This window comes from Odocoileus virginianus, chromosome 8 (assembly GCF_023699985.2).
Source record: "Odocoileus virginianus isolate 20LAN1187 ecotype Illinois chromosome 8, Ovbor_1.2, whole genome shotgun sequence".
Classification (NCBI taxonomy): Eukaryota; Metazoa; Chordata; class Mammalia; order Artiodactyla; family Cervidae; genus Odocoileus; species Odocoileus virginianus.
In genome coordinates, this window is record NC_069681.1 from 39,550,437 (window position 1) to 39,576,764 (window position 26,328).

The 26,328-nt window shown below is 41.3% G+C and overlaps 1 protein-coding gene and 1 non-coding gene across 2 annotated transcripts in view; one reads left to right on the forward strand and one right to left on the reverse strand.

The window, feature by feature from the left end:
* Positions 1 to 6,378: 6,378 nt before the first annotated feature.
* Positions 6,379 to 26,328, reverse strand: part of GPR180 (G protein-coupled receptor 180) — a 64,502-nt gene continuing 44,552 nt past the window's right edge. Inside the window, exon 13 of the transcript XR_011489062.1 lies at positions 6,379 to 13,192. The gene's annotated coding sequence lies outside the window, so the exon portion shown is untranslated. The remainder of the gene's footprint in view (positions 13,193 to 26,328) is intronic.
* LOC139036388 (U2 spliceosomal RNA) lies at positions 11,781 to 11,962 on the forward strand. The gene has a single exon (XR_011489184.1). It is a non-coding gene; the product is annotated as a U2 spliceosomal RNA (small nuclear RNA).

Here is a 26,328-nt window from a genome sequence, read left to right on the forward strand (position 1 = left end):
TGCACTCCTCACCACCTATAAGGACTAAAGAATACAATGGAGGAGACCCTCGTGCATAGTTGAAGAATGGAAGATGTTGACGCAGCACAATCGTGTTCAGAACTGTGTATCTCTGCCCTTCTTCGCTACACTCGCCCGAGGAAGGCACAGTCCACCAGGCATGGAGAAGCATCAGGTAGTTCTTTGGATTTTCTCTTGCATTTTAGCTCAGATTACAATATTGATAGCCTGTCCTGAAGAGGCTCTGTTGTTGTTCAGTCGCTAAGTCATGTTCGAGTCTTTGCAACCCCATGGATTGCCGCATGCCAGGCTTCCCTGCCCTTCACCATCTCCCAGGGTTTGCTCAAACTCATGTCCATTGAGTCGGTGATGCCATCCAACCATCTCATCCTCTGCCTCTCCCTTCTCTTTTTGCCTCCAATCTTTCCCAGCATCAGGATCTTTTCCAATGAGTTGGCTCTTTGCATCAGGTGACCAAAGTATTAGAGCTTCAGCTTCAGCATCAGTCCTTCCAATGAATATTCTTGCCTTGGGAACCCCATGAACAGTATGAAGAGGCTCTGGTGGTTTTAAAGAAAGCAACCCTATAGTATCTTCCCTGCTCTCTGCAGCCAGGAGTGCATTTCATCTCAAGGACTTGCCCCTCCAACGCTTCACCTTGACTCATGGTATCCCCCAGGGGTGAAGAGCTCTCCTTGACTCCGCGGAGTCCCAAGAAAGGGCCCTGAGATCTCACCTGCCAGCATCACAAGAGGGAAAGTCTTCCTTAGAGTCATTTGAGAAGAGACTGCCGCTTTCCTGTCTTCTCTCACTTTCTTCCCACTTTGGGGGAAGAACTGTCAAACAAACAAGAAAAAACCCCAACAACTTCATAAGGAAAGCACTAACCAGATGAGGATGTTGGGTCTTCTTTTTTCTTTTCCTTTTCTATCTCCCCAACCCCCTTACTTCCCTTTAAACACATTTCACTGGGGAACAGGAATCTGGGCCACTTGGGCATTAGCATTACTTCTAAAAGCCAGAGGCGCAAATGATCACCTCTACAGTTGGCATGACCTGGGCACTAGCCTGAAGCCTTCCTATGTCATCCGTGTCCCACTGGACAGCTGTCACTTGAAGGAGCCCCCAAGGATGAGTTGATGCCCTCTGACCCACTAGTCTCATGTTCCCCAAAGGGTCTTACTACACGGGTTTTTGTTTGTTTTTCCTAATAAAACATCAAAAACGGTATTTCAGTCAAGGAGACCTGAGGTCATACTATGTGTGCAAGAGACCCAGAAGACATTGTTTTCAAGAACTTGAAATCATTCTGAGCAGGGGAACTGACAGTCACATGACCTATCTCCAGGTTAAGGTGACATATAAACACTTTTACAAATGACAAATGAAATAGAGTATGTGGCTTAAGGAAGTAATCTGTTAGAAGGTGTCTTGTGCTATGCTTAGTTGCTCAGTCATGTCCAACTCTTTGCGACCCCAAGGACTGTAGCCGCCCCATTCCCCACCCCTCCAGGCTTCTCTGTCCATGGGGATTCTCCAGGCAAGAACACTGGAGTGGGTTGCCATGCCCTCCTCCAAGGGATCTTCCCAATGCAGGAATGGAACCCACATCTCCTGCATTGCAGGCAGATTCTTAGAAGGTGTCTTAAAAGAGGTAAATTTGAGTAAGATTTCGATGCAGATGAGAGAAAGTGGAAGAGAGTGAGTGGTATATAAAATGATACATGGCTGAGTCAGAGTAATTCCTGTAAGGAAGACAGGAGTTTGATTAAGGAAGGACTCTGGATGAAAGTTCACTTTCTCATCAGGCTTGAAACACAGTTTTAATCTAATCTATCTTTATGTGCATGGCAATCAGCACAGTGCCAGGCACAATAAATGGGCAGCAAATGACTGATAAATTAATGCATGAGAAACTACTTAATTGCATGATCAAATACATCTAATAAAAAGTTAATTAGTGTAGGACTTCCCTAGTGGTCTAGTGGCTAAGACTCTCTGTTACCACCGTTGGGGGCCCAGGTTTGATCCCTGGTCAGGGAACAAGATCCCACATGCCACAACTAAGAGCCTACATGTCCCAACTAAAGATCCCACACACTGGAACTAAGACCCAGGGTAGCCAAATAAATAAATATTTTTTAAAAGTCAACAAGTGTATTTCTAGTTTTATTCTATCTTAGCATAAGTTTCTTTTTCCCTTCTCCTAATGCCTGCTGCTAATCTTTTTGACTTTGTGACAGGGTTGAGTGGCAAATGGAAATGCCCAGATTACTATTACTATTATACACACATCTATAATGTTCTACTTGACTCATGGAGGGTGTGAAATCAGAATGTCTCATACACTTTGACCCCTCCATAGCAGAGAGGCTATGTCAATGCTTAAGAGAGATAATATCAGTAAAGCATGTTTAAAAGCTTTTGGTTATTGGATGGACATTAAGATCCTTAGAGACCTACCAGTCATGTTCCAGATCATATTTGTTCTATAGGCAACTTCTCTATAAAAAAATTCAACTCACCTAGGGTTTTTTCCCAGATCAAAGTAATAGTTGTCATGATCCTGTCTCATCTGCGAACAAACTTCATGTAACATAACCTCCCAGTGTAAAGAGAAGACCACAACAATTTCACTCTACTTGGAAGGTCATCCATAGAGCATAGAGCAGAAATATGAGCAGAACACTCATTCTTTAGAGGGGAAAAAATAAGGAGGGCTTTCCCTCTGTGTGACCTTGGAAGTCTCCATAGTAACTCTGCTAATTAGCAGACTGTGTCTGAAGATGGGGGGTGGAGAGTGACTGCTCCCTGACCTCCAGGCACATGAGTGCCACCTAGTGGAAATCCCGCTTCAATACTTTCCAAATAAAACAACTTGATTCATTTCACTTCCCTTTGAAAAGGATTATTTAAGTTCACACAGGTATATAATTTTAAATATTTTAACAAAGAATTCTAACTTAGAAGTCAAAAGACTGAGTCAGGAAATTAAAAAATCCAACCAATACTTTGTATCGCAATTTAAGATTTCACAAATTTTCAAAGCCCTGCAATGCAGGAGACTAGGGTTCGATCCCTGGGTCGGGAAGATCCCCTGGAGGAGGGAATGGCAACCCACTTCAGTATTCTTGCCTGGAAAAATCCCATGGACAGAGGAGCCTGATGGTCTACAGTCTATGGGGTCGCAAAGAGTCAGACACGACTGAGAGACTAACATATTTTCAAAAGTGCTGATATATTTTTCAAATATAAGGAACTCGGGAAGAAAAACAAAAGAGGCATGGATGAGTGGGTGAGAATAGGGTGCAAGGGGACAGAAAGGAGGCCTTTCATTATATACTATGTTGTTTGTTTTCAAGCCACATGAATGTATTGTTAATCACTAAATAAGATTTTTAAAAGTCAGCATCTATTCATTTTGCAAGCAGCGTGTGTCATTTCAGCAAAAACAGTAACACTTTCACATTAAATTTATTTGCTAATTTGCAAAGAATAATGCATCCTTGTCATGAGGTTAAGGAGTTTTCTCCATGTGAACTTGTCTGTTGAACATAGATGGCATACATAGAAACTTCATCTCAATCACAAACGCACACACACCCCTTCTCTGGGTTGCTTACATCTTATGTGAACACACATCTCAACTATTGATTTTTTAGAAAACACTTATGTCAATGGTCCTCAACTTCTTTGAACAATCACTACCAAGTACTTCACCTACTTTGGTCCTTGGCCATACTAACTAAAAACAGTAAATGGATGTTAAAAGTTACAAAGCAAAGCTCAAAGAACATGCCCTTCAGGTTGCCACAATGACTGAAAGAAGACTTCCATTTATCTCCTGCAACTCGGAGAGAAAAGACGCGTAGAATCCTGAGCCCAAAGCCGTTTATTGTGGTGAAAAAGATGGGAACCCAGAAATGTCAGGCTGACCTTGTCAATGCTCGTGTGATACCAGGCCACTGTCAGTGTGTTCAGGGTGGCAGACAGGGTAACGCCTTCCATCACATCTCTAAAAGTATGATGATTTGCTTTGAGATCATAAAAAAAGTTGAACTGTTTGGTTTTAAAAATGTGAAAAATATCGTGTAGTCCTGAAGACTTTCTGCCTCTATGTGTGATTTAATTTTTTCTGTCTACAGACCACTTTGCTGTTGTTTGCTCATTGTGATGTCTGATTCTTTTGCGACTCCATGGACTGTAGCCCACCAGGCTCCTCTGTCCATGGGATTCTCCAGGCAAGAATATTGGAGTGGGTAGCCATTCCCTTCTCTAGGGAATCTTCCCCACCCAGGGATCAACCCGTGTCTCATGCTTGGCAGGTGGATTCTTTACCACTGAGCCACCTTGTGATTAAGTAAAAGGCCCTGGAGATTCCACAATTGTTTCCACAAAATTGAAACAAAGCATTACACATAAGCAAACTCGACAGCTTCTGCTAAGCAAGTAGGTGCAGTTTTTTTCAAGTTCATTTTGGAATTTTGGACCAGCTTGTTCAAGGGAATAAAAAAACACAGAACCACCATATCAATGTCGTTTGCATTTTGGATGAATATTTGGAAAAAATGCAATTCTGTCCTATTTAAAGCATAATAATAGAAAATCCTAAAGGAAATCAGTCCTGAATATTCATTGGAAGGACTGATGCTGAAGTTGAAACTCCAATACTTTGGCCACCTCATGCGAAGAGCTGACTCATTAAAAAAAAACCCTGATGCTGGGAAAGATTGAAGGTAGAAAGAGAAGGGGACGACAGAGGATGAGATGGTTGGATGGTATCACCAACTCCATGGAGATGAGTTTGAGTAAACTCTGGGAGTTGGTGATGGACAGGGAGGTCTGGTGTGCTGCACTCCATGGGGTTGCAGAGTTAGACACAACTGAGCAAAAATACATGTTTGGGATTCTGCATAGTTTAACTAGATGGATCACAGATTGTGGCCTAAACATAATCTAATTTTTTCCTTTTTTAAAATTAATTTTTATTGGTATATAGTTGATTTACAATGTTATGTTAGTTTCTGCTGTACAGGAAAGTGAATCAGTTCATAATCCAATCTTCTCAGTACTTGTCGGTCAACCTTATGTGCCATATACCATATATGCTGTGTGCCAAGCATAAGTGCTATCTTTTGTATATACGTGTGTTGTATGTGCATATATATGTGTGTGTGTGTATATAACACTATATATAAATATTCAGCAAGTATTTGTGACATATGTTCACAATTTTTCCTTACTCCAATTTCCTTCAAGAATTACACTGAATAGAGGTTGATAGCTTTAAAAAAAAGTGAAATAAAGGTGTTTGGAAATTTTAAATACATGCATTTCTATTTTTCACTGTATAAGTTTGTGATATTATCAAAAAACTATAAAATTGGTAGAGTCAGTGATGAAGTCATTATCCAGTAAAAATGGATTAAAATAAGAGATTTTTATGTAACTGAGCTGGTTGTGGCATTATTTTAAAGAGGGGGAATATGTAAACGGCAACTGTTGAATGATATCCAATTTACAGTCCTAGTCACATGGCTACAAAGCTAAGAAGAAGTGAAATTGAACCATCCTCCAGTAAATTAAACTCATGCCAATATCCCATCAAAACTGTTGGTCCAACCATTCTCTTCATTTCCTCCGAGTTGATCCAACCCTAACCTGTCAGCTCTGAAACTGGTTTTCAAGCAACAACTGCAATCCAGTATTTAGTAACGAGTCATTAAGAAGGAAAAAACCCCACAAAACGGTCAGAACTTGATCTCGGACTCTTAATTAGAAAGTACGCATCTTGCTAGAGCTATTGGCAGGATGGGAAAATCTTTGCTGTTTTTCTGTATATGTGATTTTGAAGCTATTTTCCCTAAAAGCATGAGCCATTTTGGTTACTTAGTTCTTGTAGCTGAGGAGAAGCTGACATTTTCCATGAAACATTATGACTATTTTCTTTTTCAAAAATTCTTTTATAAGACACATTTTGCCACTTATTGGATGGGTTTACATGTCCAACTGAACGAGCTATTTGCATCTCACTCTCCAATGAATGTATAGAAATGGTGATGGTTTCAATTTGACCATTTTAACAACTGAATTGGAGCTAATAACCTTTCTATTCAGAATTCTACCTTAGAACAAACAGCAGATCTATTATTAAAATTATTTGAATGAGATGAAGCCCTGGTTCATATATAATACTTTGAACATCTACTTTCTAACATGTAATTACACACGACATGATCTGAAATACTTGAACACTACTCTCAACATACTCTGTGAAAATTATATTTACTTCCTGAAGAATCTCATTCTTCTCTGTAAACCTGTTTAAACCATTAGCTATTCTATTAAACAAATTAGAAGGAAGGAAAGACAAGGGTATTGTCTCAGTTTAACTTTCCCTTCCCCATTCGTTTATTCATTCATCCATTCAGTGATTCAATATTTATTGTCTAGTAATGGCCAGGCACTGGACATTATTACAGCAAACAAGAGGCATAAATCCCTGCCTTTGTGGCGAAGACAGACATGAATCAAATAAACACAAAAATAAAAATCTAGTTCCGGAGCAATGTAGATGAGGTGAGGGCAAATGCGGTGGTCTGGAAGGAGGATAATAGAATAACCTACCTTATCTGGTGCCTGGAGGGGGTATTTTTGAGGAAGTGACATTTAAATCACCTGAAGGATGAACCTGAGGCAGCCAGGTGATGAATGAAGTGGGTTAGGTTTTCAATAAACAAGTAATTTTTTTAGTAGAAGTTTGCAATACTTGGAACACATTTCCACAAAGAAAGTATTTGTTGTTTGTCTGAAATCTGAATTTGACTGGGTCTCTTATCTGGCCATCCCACATGGGCATCTGAGCCCAAAGCGGGTGGGAAGGCCCTGCGACGGGCCAGGCTGTCACCACTGGGGAGGAGGAGGTCAGGAGGCTGCCAGGAGGTGATGGGAGGGCAGTGGGTGAGTTGCTAGGAGAGCCAAGAGCCCCCGGCCCCTGCATGACCTGTAGGTATCACATTTCATGCCTTCTATCTTGTCTAAAGCAAAGTTTTTGCAGTACACTAACCAGAGGCTAAACTTCAATGTAATGTCATTTTTCAATTATTATTAAAAAAAAAAAACCCCAAGAAAGATTCTCAGGAAATATATGAGCTGTTAATTCCAGGAAGATTTGCTTATTTTTTTGAAAGACAAGCTTAAATAAGGCTTTGGCGGATAAAGCCTGTATATGTTCAATCTTTGCTTTCCTCTTGGCTATTTCAGCCTGAATCGGCCAGGCCTGTCATAGCACATGCAGGGAGTCCTGAAAGATGCTCTCCAGAGAAACCTATTGCACTGGCCGGCGAGGTGTCCCATGGAGGCACGTGATTCAACTCTTGCCTGCTAAATGCTGTCAATTTCAGTCCCTTTAGGTAGTCTTCCATAAACCTCTCTGAGTAGCATATGTAACTCGGCCTTCTTAGATCTCTGAGTCAAGTAAACATGCTAGCTTCTGTTTTACAATTTTCTACCTGGTATTATAAATTATATCACTATACAACCTCCACCTCCATCTTTCCCTCACTCCCCTAAAAGTATGTATGAGTGTCAAAAAGTTGATCATATGTTCCCAATTCTTTAATATTTAGCGGGTAACTTTTCTCCATATATAATTAAATAATATCACAAAATCTTTGCCTCAACCCTGAAATATTCTAGAAAATAACAGAAAACTCTGCAAAGGACAAAACCGCCTCTACTCTGCAAGAACTAAAATACAGTGATGTCAACTCTAGCTGCCACAAAAACTCCTGGCCTGTCCTGCGTGTGCATGTATGCCTCTTCCGTAATTCACTCACTTAGTATTAGACAAGCCACACAAAGTGTTTTCTAGCACTTTAACACAGGTCAAATAGAGCCTTATTAAGTGTACTAAGTAACTCAGGCATTGAGGGTCTATCAAGTTCAAAACCAAGCACAGTGACAAATCCTAGGGATACTTAATGAATCCTATTTAGAAATAAAGAGGAAACAATACTGGAAAGTCAAAGAATCCCTGAAAAACAGAGTTTAAATAGTTACAAACTAAGGGCTACAAATCTCATTTCCTTTTAAGATCACCAAGGACTGTTATTCAGTAGCTAAGTCACGTCTGACTCCTTTCCATTCCATGGACTGCAGCATGCTAGGCTCGCCTGTTCTTCACTATCTCCCAGAGTTTGCTCACATTCATGTCCATTGAGTCAGTGATGCTATCTGACCATCTCATCTTCTGCCACTCCCTTCTTCTTTTGTTTTCAATCTTCCCCAGCATCAGGATGCTTTTCAATGAGTCAGGTCTTTGAATCAGGTGGCCAAAGTATTGGAGCTCCAGAATCAGCAGCAGTCCTTCCAACGAATATTCATGGTTGATTTCCTTTAGCATTGATTGGTTTAATCTCCTTGCTGCCCACGGGACTCTCATGAGTCTTCTCTAGTGCCACAACTCAAAAGCATCAATTTTTCGGCACTCAGCATTCTTCATGGTCCAACTCTCACATCCATACTTCCATATCACACCAAGGGTGTCTAGGGTGCCTTTCTGCAAATACATTTAAAGCCAGTTAACCTCAAGACTGCCTTCAGCGAAAGAAAAGACCAAACACATATGAAGTAACCCACAAAAAGAAACCTGTGTTTCATATTTCTTTGGGAGGTATATTAACTTCCTAAAGGTGCAGAACAGAGTTACAGAGTGGGTGACTTGAACAATAGAAATATATTGTCTCACAGTCTGGAGGCTGGAAGCCTGAGATCAAGTTGTCAGCAGGTTTGGTTCCTCTGAGGCTGTGAGGGAGAATCTGTCCCAGGCCTGACCCCGACTTCTGGTGGTTTGCCAGACATCACTGGCTTTCCTTGGCTTCTAGATGCATCATGCCAATCCTCTGTCTTAACTTGGCATCCTCCTTATGTCCTCACACCCTCTTCCTGCCCAAAGTTCTCCCTTTTATAAGGACACTCCAGTATTCTTGCCTGGAAAATCCCATGAACAGAGGAGCCTGTCTGGCTACAGTCCATGCAGTCACAAAAGAGTTGGACATGACTTAGTGGCTAAACAACAATAGGGAATAGTTGCATACAAAGCAAAAAAAGAAAAAAAAAGGAATAAAGCCCACCCTAATGACCTCATCTTGATTATCTGCAAAGAACCTATTTCTAAATAAGGCTATGTTCACAGATTCTGGGGACTAGGACTTCAGCATCTTTTGGGGAACATAATTCAACTCAGATTAAGGCGTACTGGACAACCATCCAAATACTTCTGGGTTTCATAAAAGGAAGCCATGGTAAGCTGGTATGATTTCCTTAGCTTCAATTTTGATTCATGAACAGTGAATGCAAAAGCCCCTTAATCTAGACAGTCACAGGAAGGCAAATGCCACACCACAAGATGCCGTTAGATCAGAGAGCTAGACAGGAGATGATTGCAACTCATTTTCCTGACCCATTGACCAAAAATAAATTTTCAAAAGCTTCAAAAAGATTGATTTAAAAAGCTACTAGCAAGGTCTGGTTTTGATAAGTCATGATTCCTTATAAAGACAGAATTGCCCAGTCAGCTGGTGAAAAGAGACTTGGACAAAGTTAGAGTTCTGCGTTTCAGTCATGGTCTCCTCAGACAGCTGGTAGCTTTGCTATTTTTAATATTTATTCATTTATTTTTATTTGGCTACACTGGGTCTCAGTTGTGGCAGTAGGAATCTTTGGTCTTCATTGGAGCATGTGGGATCTTTAGTCATGGCCTGCGAACTCATAGTTGCAGCACACTGCATCTAGTTCTCTGACCAGGGATGGAACTTGGGCCCTCTGCACTGGGAGTGTGGAGTCTTGGCCACTGGACCACCAAGGAAGTCCCTGACTGGTGGCTTTAGGAAGATAACTACCGTGGCTCTCTTATCTGTGAGTTCAACCAACTGTGGATAGAAAATACTCAAGGAGAAAAAATCTCAGAAAATTTCCAAAAAGAAAAACTTGAATTTGCCACTTGCCAGTAACTATCTATATAGCATTTATATTGTATTTGGTTTTATAAATAATCTAGAGAGGATTTAAAGTGTATTGGAAGATGTGCATAGGTTATGAGCAAACACTATACATTTTCTATAAGGGACTTGGGCGTCCATGGATTTTGGTGTCTGAGGGGGGTGGGGAGGCAGGGTGAGCTGGAACCAATCCCCCTTGGATATGGAAGGATGATTGTAGCATTTATTAGTCCCAGCATCCTTATGAGGGGTTGGGCAAATGATCCTTAAATTCCTTCCCAGACTAATGTATCCGTCACCACTGTACACTGAACAACCTGGTGAGATACACCCATCATTCCTGAGACAGGACAGGAAGTAGCTCTTTTCAGCGCTCCAAGGTGAGACCCTCAGTCCCTAACTCATGCTGTCTGCACACCGTATGCTCCACTGATTCAACTCTGACCTGCCAATAACTGCTACTTCCACCCCCACACACAGTGAAAGGATGGGGTCCTGGAAATATCAAGGCCCTGATCACAAGAAATGAGAAATTTAGAGGAGCTCTTACTTGTCAGCATGGCCAGGTGCTCCTCTCGTCTCTTAGGAGCTTCCTCTCCACTTACCAGCACTTGAAGTTACTCTCTGGACAGTCCTCCAGGGCAAATGGGAGCTGAGGGCTTTGCCTGTGACAGGCGGGTTGACCTATGTAGAAGGCTTAATGGGCAAAGATATCTGAGAACTAAAAGGATCATGGACACGACTGTGTCCACGTAAGTGCAGAGGAAGAGCCGATCTATAGACTGGTCGTGTCTGGGGACACCAATCACCTTCACCAGGATGATTCAGAAACGTCTGATGGCGAGGTTGAGAGACTGACTTTTGTCTTTTCAGAACCGGGATTCTATAGAGTAGTTGTTAACACGTGCATATTTTTGTGACCATGAACACACTGTTGGCAATCTTAGCTGAGTCACCACTTCAATTGGTTTTCACAAGGACTCCGGTTCACAACAACTGGAAAGTGTCTTGAGAACCTCAGAAAAGTACCGCAAATCTGGCGCCCACTTGAATCTTTGAACACCTCTTCAAAACACACAGAAGAGAACGGGAACCAAGAATATCTACGGATGAAGCCTTGGCAAGAATGTCTTTCCAACATCGAGGCTAGGGTTTTTGTAAAATTGTCCAGAAAACTGTGTCTTTTCACCTTTATATCCCTTAACATTATTTGCCGAGAAGGGACAAATCAGGCTTCTTGGTGGCAATTACTCCAGAGAAGTGGGAGTGAAGTGAGGTTTGGTTTGGTGAATTTCTTGGAATTTTCAGAGAGGTAACGTGAGAGCCCTGCCTTCCATTTGGCGATGTCTACTGGAAGACAGGTTCTTTGGAGCTCTCTCATATCAGAAGCAGTAGCTGCTGCTTTCCTATCTAGTACCACACTTTTAAGCCAACAGCCACAAAGCTTCCAGCGTTCCATGAAGGGATATGAATCTTCTTTGGCTAGAAGTTTAGACTGGCTTTTTGGTTTACAAGCATGGAGCAGAGATTTTATTTTTCTGAGAACGAGTTACTGGTTCCTGCTGAGTGCGAATACTGGAATGGAATGTCACTACTTAAACCAGTAAGACTAAGATTGTCAAGTGATCTGTCCCCTGTCACCGAGATAGAGCATCAGTACCACTGTCAGGACTTCTCTGGCATATGACACAAATCAGAGTTGCAGAAATCAGAGTGGGGAGCATATGTGTATCTTCACAAAAGCACACACCGTAACGCGGATGGACAGGTACGTGGTGTACCGCTTCCTGGTCTTTTGGCTAAGATCAAGTGTAGTATCTGTTCTTACCTGTTTATGCGTCTTCTATCAAGGACAATGTACTCTCTGGATTTTTGGAGCAGGGAGTTGGAATAGAAGCTCACTCTGTTCTCTCCATGTGTTGACCTAGTGTTGCAGTACCTCCAGCAACAGTGTAAAAAAGAAAAACAAAAAGAAAGGCACATGGTATGAGGGGACTCCGTGCAGTTTCTTCTCCTTGAAAATCTTGATTAGATGTTGAGCAATCCTGTGTCAGGCAGGCTTTCGGATTTGCCATGCAGCTCTAGGCTTCATGGGCAAAAGAACAGCCACACCCAGATATACAGGAGTCCTTTATGAATCTCTGCAAACAGCAACCCCTAGTCCTTCCTTCAGACCAAGTTGGTGATGTGCCTCCTCCTTCGGTTGTCCTCAATTACTTTCAGTTACACGTGTGTGCCAGTTACCATTTACACTTCCTTCTTCCCTCAGCTTCCCACAGCACTGACTGATTATAAATGCAACTGAAGGGGGTGTTTGTACACAGAGATAGCAGCATCCTAAATGTTGCTTTAGGGAGGAAGAATTCATGACCACTAATGGCAAGGCTAATAACAGTGGGTATAAAGAAAAGTTGGGGTTTTAAAATGGGGAGGAAATAGTCCTTTATCATCCACTGGTTTGCCCCAGCAGGGGCCCCCAACCTCCGGGATCTAATGCCTGATGATCTGAAGGAGCAACTGATGTAATGATAATAGAAATAAAGCGCACAATAAATGTGACATGCTTGAATCATCCTGGAACCATACCCCTGCCCATTCCCGGTCACTGAAAAAACTGTCTTCCATAGAACCAGTCCCTGGTGCCAAAAAGGTTGGGGGTCACTGATAAGGGGGTCATTTGGGCTGGACGGTTACATCAGTCACACTCTGGGCTGCAGCTCACACCTTTCCTGGTCCCATTTATCTTTCACCCAATATTGTCTGTGACTCAAAGATTCCCATCCACAATAAAGACTTCAAATAGGTGGGGAGGAGAACTAGGAGCGTGTAGACATCTGGTGATAGGCGACTCGGATTTAGGCTTAGATGTTACAGGATCTCCATTTTAAAACATCAAAATGTTCATTTTGTGCAGTTTGAAACGTGACTTTCAAAGATGACCCTAATCTCAGGGGAGTAGATAGTCTGTCCCACAGATGTGAATTTCGCTAGACAGCCGATTTTTGCTCCCCCGTGAGGAATTAAAGTAGATATGCTAAAAGGTTGTACCTCTTTCAAAGCTGATTCTCCCTGTAAGAAAGTGTAAAACCACAGAAGGCGATGGAAACGGCTGATAAGGCGTCTGGTGCTGCCACCACCTCCTTGGGTGGCTGCTCTTTTGACACATCTGAATTCCAAGCGGGGTGGGGAGGCTGTTGGTAACAAAGTCTTATGTTCAAAATGTCCATGGTCAGAAAGGTTTGCAATATAACGAACATCCTTATCATCACTTGAATCTTTACAACAGCTTGGATGACTTTTTAATTGTGGCTTAATATAGTTAATTATGGTAAACCTCCCCTATGTTCCAGGATGATGAATTAATATTACAGATCATTAATGTTACTAAATTGGCATAATGACATAGTAGATTTAACGTCCCAGTTACGTTAAGACCTGCTTGATAATTTGGCTCTTTTGTTATTTGCCTTAAACAGGGAAAGCATGCAAGTGAGCCTTTTAACAGCAGGCTGCATGTAACTACTTGAGTCATTTTCCCCTGATAAATTATTGATATGGAAAATCCCAAACGGAGGACTTCTTCAGACTGTACGTGAAGCCAACATTTTCTTTCTAATATCCACTTCATCAGTATAAAAGTTAGAAAGCTGCAGCTCTTCAGCCAGGTTTTATAATTAGACAAGACTGCATTTTACATCTGCAAAAGACTCATGCTTAGTGGGGGAAAAATGAGAAACGTGATATGTTCCATTCTGTTGCAATGGTTATACCATTTTAATCTCTTAAGTTCAATATATATCCTCTAGCAGGCTATACTTCTAGGATTTCATTTTTAGATCCTTAAGGCTGCATATATCTGTCAAACCGACATAATGAATTTAAAGTGCTAATGCCTAGAAGACCAGAAAAACATTGAAATATATCCTTGGTTGATTAAATTACCACCTCCAGCTACTTTACATCCTTCTGTCCAAATAGATTTTCTTTTTTACTTACCAAGTGCTGGATCTGGAAGATGCTGAAGATGTAATTTTATGGTAAAAACATGCACATGTCTTTAGACAAGAGCATTTTATTTAAGCATCTTTTTAAAGTCTGTAGAGTATTTCTGTGATAGGGCTTACAATTTGATTACAGAGTCTTTCAATTACGCTCAACCTGCAGGTTAACCGGTGACTTTCAAGTGTATTCTTGGAATGGAATTTGTTAAACATCGGGAGTACTAATATTCAAATGCTTGTGATAACAGTATCTAAAATAATGTGAACTTGTTTTGCAAAAATATAAAGCAATCCTGAATACTAATCTTCATGTTAAAAGTTGTTTCTTCAGGAACTGCTTAGATTGACAGGCTAACAACTCAAAAGTGGCAACAATGACTCAGACACATTCCTTTCTCTTAAATAGGGTGGCTTGGTCCTTTATATAGTTAGTCTGTTACAAAAATGAACTCAGGTGCCAAATCTTATTCCTCCTTGTAAAAGGGGCAGTGAAAATAACCCTAGAAATAAAAGTGCTGTGGACCTGAGTGGGGAGAAAACATTGTTTTCTGCACTCAACTTTTACTGCTGGAATTTAAGGTAGAATCAGATCTGAAATTTTAGTCATGTCTTTCTATATGTCTGTATTCAAAGACTTACAGTGTACTGCCTTAAACAATCTGTACGCGCTTATCACATAGTCAGGTTTCAAACATATGAACACACACGTACACACCTGATTACACAATCACAGAACCCAGATCTACACATATTTCAGTAATTGCCCTCACACAAAGGAAAAGTAGCAGCAAATGCAGCTGCAGGACCTGGTGGGACTCATTTTCTATTGGAAGATGGCTCATTACAAGCAGAGACTGCGGAATGCCTTGTCCTGGCCACCAGCCTCTGGGAGGACCCATTCTGACCACACGTTCACCGTCTGCACCTTTCTGAACCTGAGCGAGGGTGTGAGAGAAGGGCTCTGCCATTTCAAGGGGAAGGTTCTAGAACCTTGCAATACTAACATACAGTGCAAAGACAGTGAGCATCAGTGGTTAGATATTGGGGTGCTGTGAAGTCTGGGGGTGAAACTAAAGACTGAAATGAATGCGAAATAAAACTACAAGTATCAGAAGAAACAGGGGCAGAGACTGAAGGCAAGAGAGCAGATTTGTAGTGCTTTGAAATGAAACGTTATAATCCCTCTGACAATCCTGTTGACTATGAGCTATAGCGCTAGGAGTACAACACAGGAAAAAAGATACATTGTAGGATAAACAGCTTCTTAGAAGGTAAAACTGAATGGTCAAAATAGATGAATAAGGACACACAATGGAGAGGAAAAAAAGAAATGAGTCCATAGCAATATGAGAAAAAGGCAGAAGTGAACAGAGGACAGAAAGGCAGAAAAGAAAAAAAATGTAAATGAGTGAGACAAAAAAGCCAAAAGACGAAAAAGAAAAAAGAGAACAAGAGGGGGAAAGAAGTAATATTTTCCTTGATAAAAATGCACAAAAGGGAAGATGAACTTTGTTCTTTTTCTCTTTCTACTCTCCTCTCTTTTTCTGCTTTTCGCCTCGCAGCACGCCAGCCTAAGCTGAGAGCTGTAATGTCATTAAATTGCAAATGCTTTTTCATTTCCGACACACACTGTTTACTTATCTGGCAAAAACATATGTTGGAAGGAATCCGTTAAATTCTGCCCATTGCCTTGGGTAAAAGTGCAATGGAAACGGACCCACCGAGCGTCCTCTTTCTTCTTCTTTAGCACTCCCCTTATCTACAAGACGGCTTCGCAGAAAACTGGCTAGTTCAATGAAAAATGAAGATACAGCGGGAGATTAGGGAAGAACACTGAGCACAAAATTCCTGGAGAGAGGTCACTCCATTGCAAATGATTTCACTCCTCTAGATCTGCATAAATTACTATTTTTAAGGCATCTCCAAAGTCTGTATATTTTTCTCACTCTGTCAAACATTTAATTTCACGCCCCGTGTTCTGAATATGCTAAAATGCATATCTCTGATGCACCTTTAAGCCAGAAAAACGAATGCAAAATTGAAGATAAAATGATGTGATTTACACTACAAGCCTATTACTTGAGGTATTTACATATAGTTTACCTCTGCAGTTCTGAGGATGATTTATTAAAAAAAATTTGGATTAAGCTCATATAAATATGTATAAATCTTTGTTTAGAAAATAGATTTTGCAGCTGTTGTGTCAAAAAAGTTCTTTAAGATTCTGTGAAGAATTTTCCTTTTAGCATGCTTTGAGAGGGGAAAAAAAGGGGGACAGAATTTGACATTCTGCTTGGTGGGGTGGGGGGGAGAAAAGCGTATTCCACCATCCTGCGCTTATAAAGACTCCTTTATTGCCCTTCTTGGCCCAAAGCAGGTTGGCCCCTCCTCGCTTGTTTTTTTAATACTTATTCAATTTTCTTTTTTCCTCCTTTTTTTTTTTTTTTGCTTGAGTCCAAATAATAGTGCCCCGGATTACTAAACTAAAATTAAATATCAGTGTTTAATGACTGAAACAATTGTGAGTCTTTTGCATGTCCCCCCTCGTGTCCCTTGGCGCCTCCTGGCACCTTTTCCTAATTCGCTGTCTCCCAAAACATCTTCCCAGCGTCTCTGCACTGACACCAAACCCGGGACTTGCCACCTGCCGAGAGCCACTTCCAGCTACCGATTTGAAAACGATTATTAACACACTTCAAGGCAGATATCTTATCCTATGGGAAAGCAATTCTAGAAACACGATATTTCCTATAAACAATCCGCACATGTGTGTTTCTGCCTCTCTCTCTCCCTCCCTTTCTGTCTCTCTCCATCTCTCTCTCATCTAGAGTTTTACCTCTTTGTCTGAAAAACGCTTTCTTCAGTCCAGCCTCTTCCATATTCCCCTGATCCCCATCCCTCTGTAATCATTGTGGGGGAATTACTCTCTGCTATTTTCTTATTAGGCTTTGGGTTTAGGAGAATTCAGATAACAAAGTTGACTAATTCAGAGCTGAACACACATTGGACTCTGCAAATATACCTTCCGCCACATGATAAGGGCAGGGCCAGCTTCTGGGCTGCACCTGCTGAGATGCTGTGGGAACAGCTGCTTCTGGAAGCAGGTACTGGGGACAGCTATTTCTTCAAAGCCTGCATTAATCCTTTCGCAATTAAACAAGAAAGGGATGTTCACAGGCATTCGATCGCTTTCAGAGGTAGTGGTTGTTGGGTGGGGGGAGATAGGAGTTTGCTTCCTGAGATTGAATTCCAGTTTTGGTGTGTGGTGCCTGCTTAAAGTTGACTAAAGACAATTTAAAAGAAAGAAACTGCAGTCATTTCCAAAAGTTAAGAGTCATTCTTTTTTGCACAAAATGGCCTAACAATCCCCCCTAGTGGTCCGTTTCCTGTTCCTGTGATTTATGAACATTCTACTTTTCAAAACCGCCCACTTGGTGTGTTTATAGGCTCATAGCAAAGAAACTGGAAGAAAAAAATAAAAAACAAAGTCAGACTATTTAGAGTTGAGATGAGCTTTCCCTGAATTCCTCCTTTCCTATGCTCAGACAGAGCCTCATTTCTCAAAAAGTGATGGGACTAAATCCTACCATAAAGCCAGCTTTCTTTTTCAAGGATTTTCTCAAAACTGACAAATAACCTGAGAGCTCTGGTGTTTACAATTCCCCTCGCTGAAATCACGGAATAGACCAGGAGTGTGATGCACTCAAAATACTGGATTTGGGTTTCTGAAGGGAAAAGGAGTAAATCATGGAAATGGCCTGCACCTTTCTTTTAAGAAGGTTTGGCCCAAACTGGATTATTTCAATCCTTCAGGACAGAATTACTTTTATATGCTGAAAGAACCCTGTCTCTCAAGTGTAACCACTTAGAAAACGCCTGGTCATCGTTGCCATCCGGTGTCCAATCCTTTTCTTGACTCTGCACAAAGAATCCTCCTTCCTTCAGCGCTTGAAGGTGAGATGAATTGCCTAACATCCTCCGCGGCTTCCTTCTAGGTTCTGCCTACACAGGAAGCCTGCTCTCCCTGGGCTGAGGCCAGCCAAGCATTTCAAGCCTTGGACACTGAGAGGAGGAGACACCCCACTCCCCTGAGTGCCGCTTTCCTTTCCCTCAGCTGTGTTCCCAGTCCTGCTCCTTTTACAGACCAGATAGAAATGGAATCCAGCACATCCACTGATCGTGGAAGAGGCTCTATAGCATTGCCCTGGACGGCTTAGATGGGGAGAGAATCAAGATTTCTTACGTTACTGGATGCCCCAGTCTGTTCAGGCTGCTACAACAAAATACTTCAGGCTGGTGCTTTAGAAACAGCAGAAATTTACTCATCATCCCTCATGGCTGGGTTCTGGCGAAGGCCCTCTTCAGACTGCTGACATCTCGCTGTGTCCTCACAGGGTGGAAGGGGAGGGAGGCCTCGAGTCTCTTTGAGAAAACTAGTCCCATTCATGAGGACAGAGCCGACCACCTCCCAAAGGCCCCACTTCCTAATACCATCACATGATGGGGGCGGTGGGGGCGTTGGGATTTCAACATATGAATTTGTCGGGGTTGGCAGGATGGGCACACAAATATTCAGAGCACAGCAGTGGAACGTGGAAGAAGAATTTTAGATCTTTGCTAAACACTCATCTACCAAAAACAGCGCAAAATAATTCTAAAACCCCAAGGCTTGACTCATTGGAAGCTTATGACATTAGGAAACAGTGACATCATGAAATGAATCCTTTGAGACTTACCTGGTGTCCCGTGGCTAAGAATATGTGCTCCTGATGAAGGGGGCACAGGTTCAGTCTTTGGTGGGGGAAGTAAGACCCTGCATGCCACACAGCATGGCCAAAAACAAGATAACCTATTGCCAACCTCCTTGCACTTTAGCCTTGAAAGCTTGGACTTATTTTAAGTCTGGGTTTCTCCCAAATGTCTAGACTATTTTTTCAATAACACTTGGACTTGGCTTCATTTCCTTCCTTTTAGTTTCTGCAGTCTTCTTCCTGGTTTACAAAATCATCATTTCTTGCCAGAAACATCTTTGAGAGCCCCAGGGCCCCTTTTTATTAATTAATTAATTCATCCTAAGTCCAGTGGCAAGAAAGATCTACCTAAACATGAAACTTCCCTTCTCAGAAGTGGGCTCTAGTTCCCAATATTACCCTGAAATTTCATGTCCTGAACTCTGAGGCCCCCAAAGCTACTGTGGCCTTTTCAATCATTCAGTAATGCAACTGTCACATTCCTCTATCTGCTAAACCGTACTTGGGTAAACCAGTTTGCTCTTCCTTGAACCAGGACTTCGATTTTTACATGTACACACACCCCTCCTGCCCAGACAAATTCACCATCAATTTGATGAAGCCTAGACCTCAGGACCTATTGCATGGGTCATTTCTAAGAGCTTACACCTAATTTTGCCTGTGTTTCTTAAAGAGGACTCCCTCTCTTCCAAATTAGATAAGTTTCAGGCTCCACAGAATTGGTACCTGCCTCCAGTCTCTTACCATTGAACCTGGATGTGAGCATTCACTCAGTCCAGAACCTTCTTAGGACCAGGCCAGCCTCTCCTGTCTCTGAACTACACGTCTTGCTTGTGCACATTGTTGGTTTTAGGAGCTTGAGGGCTTTCCCTGTGATAATGTTCTCTTTTCCATCTGATGATCCAGTGAACGACTCCATGGTAGAGACGGTCTCTTCTTTATATTCTGTGCCAGAATATCAATGTGTTGGTTCGCTATTTGTAACATGCATGCGTGCATGCTAAGTTGCTTCAGTCGTGTCTGACTCTTTGCAACCCTGTGGACTGTAGCCCACCAGGCTCCTCTGTCCATGGGATTCTCCAGGCAAGAATACTGGAGTGGGTTGCCATGCCCTACTCCAGGGGATCTTCCCAACCCAGGGATCAAACTCTGGTCTCCTGCATTGCAGGCAGATTCTTTACCATCTGAGCCACGAGGGAAGCCCATTTGTAATGTATTGAATGAATATTTGACTGTTTTTGAGGAAGCTGGCAACTGTTCATTTATAGGTATCTACATTAAAGATCATTAGAGGCTAAAATTGTAACTTTCCAATCCCAAGGCCATTCAAATAAAAATCAAAATAAGCAAACATTTATGGAGCATGTTCATTGCTGCATCTTTAAATCTAGCATGGGTGGGTAATCAATACTTCTTGATTAAGTCATATGTAAGTCAGGACTGGGGGTGAAGGGTGAAGACTGTTACTCATTGGTTTACCACTGAAGAAGCCAGGGGAATTTAACTGGTTTCTGGCATGGGCTGGACCTGGACATCAACCTCTTTCTCCATTGCTTGCACTATCTTCTGTGTTGGATTCACTCTCAGGTGGGTCTAATCCATGCACTAGCCTTCAGAGCCTCTAAACATATACACTATTAGCTCAGAAGCCCCAAAGTAAAAACAAAACAAGACAAAAAAAGCAAACAACAATGGTAAGACTCCTTTTCCCCCCAAATTGCCAGCAAAACTTGTGAAATCAAGTGTCATTGGGCCAACCTGAAGCACAAGCTGAGTTACCTCTTCAGGTAATGAGTTTTTTATGTTAACTACATCCTTTAACAGCTTGCCTTTGAAGTATATGCCTAAGTTAGATCATAAATCCAAGAACCAAGTTTACCCTCCAGTCTTGAACCTTGTTTAATTCTCAGCTTGTGCTCAAGAAATAGTAAATTATGATCAGAATGTTACAGGAAACAAAGTGAACAATTCAAAATCAAAGGTCATGTTCACGTCTAGAAAAAAATTAAACTGGCCATTTATGGAAAAGCAACAGTCATTGTTATCTTAAGTTTCCTAACCAAAATAGACTATTAGAAAAAAGAACAATGCTCCAAGTAGATTACACTACAGGAAGTGTACTGATTTCTGAAATCCTTATGTATATAGATGTCTAATGGTGCAAAATCTGGCCCCTGAGGTAGGGTAGGGCAATTTCATTTTAGCCTTTCAACCATAACTTTAAATTTCTTAGATTTCAAAAATCTACATTTTTTAGATTTAAAAAAAATCTACTTCTGGGCAAACCTACCGTACTGTGTGTGCTGTGCTAAATCAATTCAGAGTGTCTGACTCTTTGAAACCCAGTGGACTATAGTCCATAGCCCACCAGGCTCCTCCATCCATGTGATTCTCCAGACAAGAATACTGGAGTGGGTTGTCATGCCCTCCTCCAGAGGATCTTCCCAACTAAGGGATGGAACCTGCGTCTCTTTATCTTCTGCATTGGCAGGCGAGGTTTTACCACTAGTGCCAACTGTGAAGCTCTGGCAAAGCTATTAGTTTTTGCAATAAATTAAACCTCACACTTAGTACATGTGAATACTCATTTGTTACAACTAGGGAAAAGCAAATGGTATTATATTTTGTGTCTCTTGGTGGATGTAAGGAAAGTGAACTAAACTGTATGCTTCCAACATGGCATTCCACAAATGTGGAATCCAGTAAGTGAATACAGAATAAAATGAAATGAGACATATTCAAAAAGTAGCTTCTGTACTTATGTGCTAATCACACCTCAAAGAGTAACACTGTTTGTTTGTTTCTTTTAAATAACAGAAGCAATAAAATCCTATTATGGATTAATCTTGTGCCAAATTTTGTTTTTTAATCAAATCTATTTTGAGCTAAAGAAAATACAAAAATGCAAATGAAGGGCCTCATCCTCCAGATCTTGTGAACATGTAAGGGCTGATACACTTCAAAGATTTTTTTTTAACTCAAAAATTAAAGTCATCATGCAACACAGCAAAACATGCTTATTGGTAAACATTTTAATTTTAAATTCCATGTGAAGTTTCACCCTAATAAAAATCTTCAGGAGGGAGGGTTTTAAAACCCTGAAATTAGATGTTTACTAAACAAATATTGCTCTCATTTAATGTCTCACGTATGTACCACACTTGGAGACTGCAAGTGAGAATTCAGTTGTTTCACATGGTGAATCAAACCAAACAGCAAGAAAACCATGTTGGAAAAGAGTCAGCGCTTCTCTCCAGATACCCACACCACTTGAACACAAAGTGTGGGTGAGTTCATGGTAGGGTTGATTGCGTTGCATTCCCCTGTGTGTTCCCTCCACTGGGGATGAAATATTCATTAGTAGACTGAAACAAACTCTTCAGAACATTTTTATCTCAAAGTGAGAAAACGCTTTTCAAACGCTGCTAATGAAGCCATCCGCCATCTTGTTTGATGTTGTGTTTGTAGTTAAAAGGAGCTCTGAAAGGCCTCCGGTGGTGCCTACTCTCATTTGGCAGCTGTTTCAACCTTTGTGGGGCCACTGTGCAGCTGTAACACAGACTCTCCCATAAAACGCCAACCCACACACTGTAAGTGCAAAATACAACAATATTCATGGACATCAACTGTGTAATATCAGGTATCACATAAACTACATTTTATTGCATTACATCACACTCTGCAGAAGGACATAATAACATATCATTATACAGATGCTTCTCCTTAGAATTCAAAGCTCAAGAGAGAATGTGTTTTGGTTTCTATCCTAAAGCCAGAGAACCCAGGAAATACTAGGAAATAAATGTATACTGTTGATGGAATACATGAAACAACAGGTGGTTTATGTATCCATCTTTCATAGGAATATCTCACACTGCTTAGAAGCACATACATCATGGGAAAGAACTTATGTTATTTCAAGATGTGTGTGTGCAAACACATGTGCATAAAACTACAAAGTATATAAAATTGAAAATTTACATCAAGGTTGTAATGACACAGTCAAAAGAAATTTTAAGGTGTTCTTATCAGTCATGCAAGCACTACTTCTCTCCCATTACTGTGTACAGTGCTTAGTCACTCAGTCGTATCCTACTCTGCGACCCCATGGACTGTAGCCCACCAGGCTCCTCTGTCCATGGGGATTCTCCAGGCAAGAATATGGAGTGGGTCGCCATACCCTCCTCCGGGGGATCTTCCCAACCCAGGGGTCAGACCTGCAGTGTCCTACATCTGCTGCATTGCAGGCGGATTCTTTACCATCTGAGCCCCCAGGGAAGCCCTCTGTCCCACTGGATGGATACAGTTATTCAGAAGATGATTTTGCAGTATTTGTGCTGGAGTGGAATGGTTACCAAAGTGCACAGGCACTGTGGGGAAAGTCACCGAACACAGTATTCTACATCCAGGTAACACAGGCATTTCAAATTCAACCCCTCCAATATTAAACTTAATATTTAACACCAATAAAAACTGCCCATCTTCATGTATTTTCTATTTCAACTCATGCCACACTATCAGTGGTAGACAGAACCCTAAGGCGACCCCAATAACCCCCCCCACACACATACTGTGGGCAAGACCTATGAGGATGGTAGGACAGCCCTCCCGGGGCTAGGTCACACTGAGTGGCAAAGGTGAAGGGATTTTGCAGATGCAATTAAAGCCCCTAATTGGTTTGCCTTGACTTCATCAAAGAGAGACAGGAAAAAAAGAGAGAGAGATGAAACTGAATGGACTGATTGTATCAGGTGAGCCCTGTAAAAGAGGTCTAGAAGTCAGAGAGGTTCTCCTGCTAGCTCTGAAGAAGGAAGTTCTATTTTGGGAGAGGATGTGTGGCAGGACCACGTGCAGATGGGCTCTAGGTGAGAGTGACCCCTGGCCAGCAAGGGAGTGGGGATGCAAGTCAGCCTCACAGATGCAAAGGACTGCCCACAACCACATGAGCTTGTAAGACCTTGGGCTGCAGGAAGGAAGACAAGCCAGCTGATTCCTAACTGTAGCTTTATAAGACTCTGGGCAGAGGACGCGGCTAAGTCACGCTTGGTCTGCCAACCCACAGAAATTGACATGATAAATGTATGCTGTTTTGGGGCCATTAAGTTCATGCCAATGTGAGAACTGGAAAATCCGATACAGTATACTATGGTGAGAACCCATAACCATGAGCATAAAGGGGAAACATCTAACACAGCCTGGGAGAAGGGTGAACCAGAGAGGCTTCCCACAGGGAAGTTGACATCATAGGAGCTGACATTTTGGCTGAGTCCCAAAGGTCAAAAGTCGGGGGATTCTTCTTAATTAAAAAATGTTAACAAACATCTTCCTTTATTCCATAATTCATGAGAACCGAAATGAATGAGGATGTGTACTGGCTTAGGGGTTTTCTTTGACTGAGCCCCGATGTCCTGAGTTCAGTTCAGGGCCAAGAGGGGCTCTCCGCTTGCTGGTAGCTCAGCACCAATACTGAACTTTCAAGGCTCCAGGGTCTGACCTTTGGCCAGCGCGAGCTTGTTCAATCACGAATTTCTTTCTAAAAGTCTAAACTAAATTGCTCTTATACAATAGTTTTGAATTATTACATATAACGTCAGCTGTGAAATAAAAAGAGGTATTTCTTCCACATGCTCCTTTATTCACATTTTTCGTTTGCTTTTTAAAGAGCCCCTTCTGCCATTTTTTGAACCCTGTAACTGCCGCTCATTTCACATTTTCTCCTAGCATCTATTTCACCTTGCTTTGTCTTCTATCCTCTTCAATACATCCATGCTGCTGCTCAGTCGCTTAGCTTGTGTCTGACTCTTTGCGACCCCAACGACCTGTCCCACAAGGCTCCTCTGATCATGGGAATTCTCCAGGCAAGAATACCGGAGTGGGTTGCCATTTCCTATTCCAGGGGATCTTCCCGATCCAGGGATTGAACCTGCATTTCTTATGTCTCCTACACTGGCAGGCAGATTCTTTACCACTGAGCCACTTGGGAAGCCCCAATATATCCATAGTCCTCTCAAAATACTACAATCCAATCAAACCTGTTTCAATAACAAATAATGCATTTCCAGCTCTTCTGTGTAATGATTCTATTTAGTACATACAAGTTTTGTAGAGTAAAATATACTCCATTGCTTAGTAATGTTCAGTAGCAGTCCAATACAAATTTTTCTTCTATACTGTGTATACTTAACTATGCCCTCATTTTATGAGAAACAATTTTGTTAGCTACCTTCATAGCTATGAATACAATGGCATCTTTAAAATATACTTTTTAGGTAAAATTTATACAGACTAGAATGTGTGGATCTTAAGCATACAATTTGGTGCATTTTGATAAACTTGCATATCCATGTAACAAACATCCAATCAAGGTAAGGATATGTCTTGTGCTCAGTTGTTAAGTTGTGTCCAACTCTTTGCGACCCTGTGGACCGTAGCCTGCCAGGCTCCTCTGTCCATGGGATTTTTCAGGCAAGACTACTGGAGTGGGTTTCCATTTCCTTCTCCGGGGGATCTTTCCCACCCAGGGGCTGAAGCTGCGTCTCCTGCATTGGCAGGTGGATTCTTTACTATTGTACCACTTGGGAAGTACAAGGCTATGTCTAGTAACCCACAAAGTTCTCTTTGTCTCCTTCTAATCAGCTCTCACTGTTTATGTTTCCATTGCCATATATTAGCTTTGCCTGCTCTAAAACTTCATATGAATGTGGGCATACTCCTTCATGTATGGCTTCTTTTGTTTAACATAATGCTTTAGTGATTCATTCATGTTGTTGCATATGTCATAGTCTCTTTTATTGCTGCGTGATATTTGATTACACGAATCTAGCACTATTATTCATTCCCCCATTTACAGATATTTGGGTTGTTCTCAGGATTTGGCCATTCTGAACATTCTTATTTAAACCAAATGTCTTGTGGACATATATTTTTTCTTCAAGATAAAGACCTAGGAGTGGAATTGCTGGGTCCTAGGATCAATGTATGTTTGTTTAACCATATAACTGGCAATAAATGTTCCAAAGTAAGTGTGTTAGTTTACACTTCTAATAGTAATTTAATGTATATGAATTTGAACTGCTCCACAGCCTCATTGTTTGGAAACAGCCTTATTAATTTCAGACATTCTAGTGGGTGTGAAGTGGTATTCAGCTTTGATTTGCATTAATATTTCTCTGATGATAATGATGTTGAACATATTTCCATGGGCTTATTAATCACTCATTTATTTTTTTTGTGTTCAAGATTTTTGCTCATTTTTACAAATTAGGTTGTGCTTATTTGATTATAAGGCTTCTTTAGTCTGGATAAAGTCCTTTTTCGGCTGCATGCATTGTGAATATTTTCTACTGATCTATGTCTTGCCAATCATTTTTTCATGGTATCTTTTGAAAAGCAAAAGTTTTTATTTTGACAAAGTCACTGTGTGAACTCTCTCTGATGCTTAGTGCTTTTTGTGTCTTAAGAAATTTTTCTCCTGCCCCAAAGTCACAATGTTTTCTTCTAGAAGTTTTGTAATTTTAGTTTTTATATTTTAGACTTATTATTCCTCTCAAAGTAATTTTTGAGGTTTGGTATGAG